Genomic DNA, 6,000 nt, shown 5'->3' with positions numbered 1-6,000 from the left:
TGTACTGGCATTTGTAAAGCAACACATGATAGGACTGGTGTGGCTCTTTTGGAACCATACTGATTTATACTAGATTTGGCCTCGGTTACCTAATTTTTCTGAAAACCTTATAAGAAAGACAGTGAGAACTGCCTAGAAGTGCCATCAGTCAGCCCTCCATCCTGCCCCAGGCAGAATCATGGTCCATCAGGCTATGTCTACACTATGGAGTTTTTTTGTGGAAAAACAGCTGTTTTCTGCAAAAACTCATGGAGCGTCCATCCCTCAAGCACGTTTTTGTGCAAGTAAATCAAAAGAACAGAGTGCTTTTTCCGGTGTAGGTATTCCTCTTTCTACGAGGAATAACTCCTTTTTGCTCAATACCTCTTTTGCGCAAAAAGGGTATGTGGACGAGGAACAGGGGTTTCATGTGCAAAAAGAGGCAATTGAAAAAGGCCCAGGTGCCCTGGTGGCCATTCTGTAAATAGCAATCCGAGTTTCCTTTCGGGAGAGCATCCATGAAGTCTGGATGCTCTCTTTTGCAAAAGCGCATCACTTTTTCGATGTGCTTTTCAGTGTGGACCCTCTCCTGTACAAGAAGTGTTTGCGGATGATCTCTTCCGCAAAAAGCTTGTACAAGAAGCCTATAGTGTAGACATAGCCTCAGGATTGGAGTGCCATGGATGTTCTCATTTCTGCCCCAGATTTGATCACGATCTGTTACTTATGAATAAGTGTCAACATTTCTTTTTCTTTAGCTCTCTGAAGAGTGTTACAGGAATAGAATGTTTCTTACAGCTTGATGCTAGGAAGGGGAGGGCTCCTTTGGTATATTTTGGGAGACTGTTAAATCATTTTTACCTCCTGCTTTTTCTAGTGGTAGTGTCAGAGCACCTTCAGAAGAGCCAGCTTGTAAGATGGTGAGCTCAGTGGAGCGTTGTCAGTTCACACCCTCTGAGGACCTGGCCTGAAGATGTCCGATGGCTTGAGGCCTATTTTACCTTCGTTGCTGCTCTTCAAGCAGACATTGGAACATGGGAATTGCTAGGCCAGACCTGAGGTTCATCTAATCCACTGTCCTTTCTCTGACAGAAGCCAGCACATGACGATTTTGAGGAAGGTTTAAGAGCCCGAAAGCAGGTAGAGATAGGATGATCTAGACCTCATCCTAATCGCTAAGGTATGTCTACATAGGGCTGAGGACAGAAATGCCAGGCCCCTGGGAAGGGTGGTGGTGGGGCAGCTCCAGGTCCTCCCAGAAGGGGTGGAGCTTTGGGGTCTAGGCTACCCCCCACCTGTCCTTCTGTGCTGCCCGGACTGCACAGCTAGGATCTCTTGCAGTGAATTTGAAGGGCCTGGAACTCCAACAACTGCCCCAGCTGTGGTAGCAGCGGCAACCAGGAGCCCCAGGGCACTTGTAAATCACCAGGCCCCAGGACAACTTCCTCCTTTGCCTTCCCACTGTCCGTCAATGACCCTGTGGCTACATTATGCAGCTTTTGGCACAGCTGTGTTACTAAAAGTCAGACAGTATAAACACTGTTTGCCTGCACTTTGGATCCACCCCCTTGAGTGCATTCCTGCTAGCTGCTGACAAATCATTGTTTACTCTAGTACTTACCCAGGCAAAGCTTTTTTCCTTCAAAACTGGTGAGAGGGAGGAGTGGGGGCTGGGAGGGAGAGGGTTAAACACTTGTGAATTTGTGGCCCAATTGCCAGTGTAGAGAAAGCCTAATAGTCTATGCCTGGCAAAACCCCTGAAGCCGGTGATTTAATAAAAATAAAGTGAAGTTTTCCTTTTAGTTTGTCGTCCTTCATTCTCTTTTCTCCCTGTCCTATTCCTTCTCCTGGATCCCTTAATTCCATTCATTGAAGAAGTGGGTTGCACCCACGAAAGTTCATGACACCATCTACATGTTTTGTTAGTTTCTAAGGGTATGTCTACACTAGCTCCCTAGTTCGAACGAGGGTGGCTAATGTAGGCATTCGAAGTTGCAAATGAAGCCCGGGATTTAAATATTCTGGGCTTCATTTGCATGTTCCCGGGCGGGCGCCATTTCTAAATCCCCTTTTTTCGAACTGACTGCCCGCGGTGTAACAATGAGGTGTAACAGTTAATCCAAACTAAGGTCTTAGTTCGGATTAACTTCTGACTGCTGCGTGTAGCCACGGGCAGTCAGTTCGAACTAAGGGGATTTAAAAATGGTGCCCGCCCGGGAACATGCAAATGAAGCCTGAGATATTTAAATCCCGGGCTTCATTTGCAACTTCGAATGTCTACATTAGCCACCCTAGTTCGAACTAGGACTATTCGTTGTTTTTCAAGTTTTTTTCCAGACCTCACCTCTTTCCCCCACGCCCCCTTCTTTCCAAATCTTTTTTTTTTTTTTAAATCTCCATTACTATGTTTAGTAGGAGCTGTGGGAAGGCAGAGCCAGAGTGGTGTGTTACATGCCATTCTGACAGCAGGGAATTTTATGGGCACTCTCATTTCCTCTACTGATGAGTCCTAAAGCTTTGGGATTTTTTGCCAAGAACCCCTGCTCAGCTGCTCTCATGAGACTGTAGCTTGAGATTGGTTGATGGCTTCATAGTTCTTGAGAGGTGTAGCTGCTGAGAGAGATTATTTTTGGAGGGAGAGAGATTTCCTAAGATATATCAGTCTGATTCAACAGAGGGAACATTGAAAATTAGGACTGCAATTCTGAAAAGGGTTTTATTCCTTCCCCCTCCCCTCAGGGGCAGCCAATCTCATGTGTGAAGCAATGGAATGATGACATCTGAACAGCTGGAGGTGGGGGTTGGGGGAGACTGCTTCATTCTGAATGAAATGAAGTTTTTTATGTCTGTGTTCAACCAGCAATGTTTGGGGAATTACAGAAATCCAGCCTGGAGGTCAGATTAACCTAAAGGATCTTTCATCAGCCATGATGGGCATTGGTCTGAATCATGCGTTATTGGGATTCCTTCTAGTGATCTTAGGCTGTCTTGTTCCACCCATAGGTTGAATTAAGTGATGGGGGTTGGTGATGATGTGTGCAGGAGGGCGGGGGTAGGTTTTCCTGCCTGATCTCATATTGTAGTGCAGGTTCTCCAAAGAAGTGGTTGCAAACATGGGGGAAATCTTTTTCTAGGGACAGGGTGATATTTCCTCATGCTGAGCAGTGGTGGTTTCCAGGCTGGTGCAGAGGCAGCCTCTGTTGAGAGGGGTGGTACCGGGTGGGATTTAGCCATTGCAATAGCAGAAGAAATGTGGGAGGGAGAGAAGACATAGTTACAGCATAGAGTCTCAGAATTTCTTATGTCTGCTTTTAGTCTGTACCAATTTAGGGAGTGACCAGCTATATAGTTTTGGCCTGACATCACTGCTGAACAATCAAAGATGAAAAAAAGTTTTGGCTGCGGTGTCCAAGTTGTGGTGAGAGGGGATGTTAGTCTCCTAGGATGATGAGCTTTGGACTTCATCACATGAGCCAGTCAAACTATCAGCATGCTTTCATGCAAATCTTTTCGGGTACGTCTACACTACAGCACTAATTCGAACTAACTTAGTTTGAATTAGTCAATTCGAACTAAGCTAATTCAAATTAGTGCATCTAGACTTAAAAACTAGTTCGAATTAGCGTTTTGCTAATTCGAACTAGCATGTCCACACTGAGTGGACCCTGAACTGAGGTTAAGGCTGGCCGGAAGCAGTGCTGCCAGGGCATCAGATTAGGACTTAGAGTGTGGAGCTGCTGTCTCAGGCTAGCTGAGGTTGTGCTTAAAGGGACCCGACCCCCACCCCGGACAGACAGTTCTGAGGGCTTCCCCGCTTGCAAAGCAGTCCTGGCTTGGAGTGCCCTGAGTGCCCACACTCGGCACATCACAGCACTCAGCCATCAGCCCGGCTGCACTTACCGCAGGCTGCCATCCGGAGGGGGGGGGTCAATCAAGGGGCTTCAGGAGAGCTTCCACCCCGAGGAGCCCACAGAGCCAGCCCAGTCCTCCCCATCAGGGGCTTGTACCCCATTCCTCCCTCACCTCCTTCCACTTACCCCTCCCTAGCCCCCCTTCCTGACGTACAAAATAAAGGACACGTGTGTTCAAAAATAGAAACTCTCTTTATTGAACAAAACTCGGGGAGACTGGGAAAAGGAGGTGGGAGAGGGGAAGAGAGAGGGTGGGACAGGGGAGGGCAACTAAAATGATCAGGGGTTTGGAACAGGTCCCATATGAAGAGAGGCTAAAGAGACTGGGACTTTTCAGCTTAGAGAAGAGGAGACGGAGGGGGGATATGATAGAGGTCTATAAAAGCATGGTGTGGAGAGGGTGCATAAAGAAAAGTTCTTCATTAGTTCCCATAATAGAAGGACTAAAGGACACCAAATGAATTGAATGGGTAGCAGGCTTCAAACTAACAACAGAAAGTTCTTCTTCACAAAGCAAATAGTCAACCTGTGGAACTCCTTGCTGCAGGAGTCTGTGATGGCTAGAACTATAACAGAGTTTAAAGAGAAGTGAGATAAAGTCATGGAAGTTGGGTCCATGGAGTGGTATTAGCCAGGGGGTAGAAATGGTGTCCCTGGCCTCTGTTTGTGGAAGGCTGGAGAGGGATGGCACGAGACAAATGGCTTGGTCATTGTCTTCGGTCCATCCCCTCCAGGGTACCTAGTGTTGGCCGCTGTTGACAGACAGGCTAGTGGGCTAGATGGACCTTTGGTCTGACCCAGTACAGACATTCTAAGCTCAGGGCTCAGGTTCGGGAGTCTCAGTGGACCACCTTGATTTTCATGCACACCTGCTCCTGGGTGGCCAGGCTGGCAGCTATCCTGCCCTAGACGGCCACTTTCCTGTGCCTAGTGCGGAGGTCATGGATGAGGTCCACGATGTCCACACTAGACCAGGTGGGCGCCCGCCTCTTGCGGACCTGGGCAGGCTCCCAGGAGCCGCCAGCCTGGTCCCGGGAAGAGGCGGAGGGCTGGGTGGCAGTGGGTGGCTGGCTCGAGCCGTGCCAGTTGCAGGGTCTGCTGGCTGGGTGCTGGCAGGCTTGCACCTGGCACGGGCACTGTAGCCAGCCTGTGCCCCTTTAAGGACTCCCGGGCCAGGAGGGGGGCAGAACAGTTTCCCTGGTGGTGCCCAGAGTGGCCACCCGGGAAAGCTGGGGAGGGCTAGCCTCCCACTAGTTTGAATTAAGAGGCTACACAGCCCTTAATTCGAACTAGTTAATTCGAACTAGGCGTTAGTCCTTGTAGAATGAGGTTTACCTAGTTCGAATTAAGCGCTCCGCTAGTTCGAATTAAGTTCGAACTAGCGGTTTGCATGTGTAGCGCCTATCAAAGTTAATTCAAACTAACGTCTGTTAGTTCGAATGAACTTTGTAGTGTAGACATACCCTTACTCTGTAGCTGGTCAGATTCAGATCAGATCTTCCTCCACCAACTAACCAACCTCCTACAATCGCATTGCAAGTGTGTGAGTTAACTCAAGAATCCCAGGGCTGCGTGCAAGTGGTACATCAGTTAAGAATCTTTGGGATTAGCAAGACAATACGGTGTTTTACTAGACCCTCGATCCTGGCCCATGGAGGTGGAATGGGGGAGTGGGATAATCATCCTTGCAATCGAATTCTAGAAGCCTAAATGATCCATGAATTCATGAGGCTGGGACAATATGGCTTGTCTCGCTGCTGGATGGAAAGAGATAGGACTGGCCTTCATTGGTTGTCTTTTTAATTTACTGAGCAGCCTTTGAATGTAGTTGGACAAAAGGGGTTTTTTTCTTTCTTAACTTGGCTTAAAGAAATTGACTCTTTCTTTATTGGCTCCCCTAATAGTACTTTCAACCAACACAGAAAAAGAGCAAAGGAGCATTGGCAGGGAATTGACTAGATGAGATGAAAAGGACTGATAGAATTCATATAAACTCCATAATATACAACAGTGATCTGTATGGAGAGTGTAGTAAATTGTCACAAGCATTTCCAGAATTTTGATTTTATTATTTTTGCACAAAACCAGGGAGATCACACATATTGTTTCT

This window comes from Pelodiscus sinensis, chromosome 1, assembly GCF_049634645.1.
Source record: "Pelodiscus sinensis isolate JC-2024 chromosome 1, ASM4963464v1, whole genome shotgun sequence".
Taxonomy (NCBI): domain Eukaryota; kingdom Metazoa; phylum Chordata; order Testudines; family Trionychidae; genus Pelodiscus; species Pelodiscus sinensis.
This window is presented reverse-complemented; position numbering follows the sequence as displayed.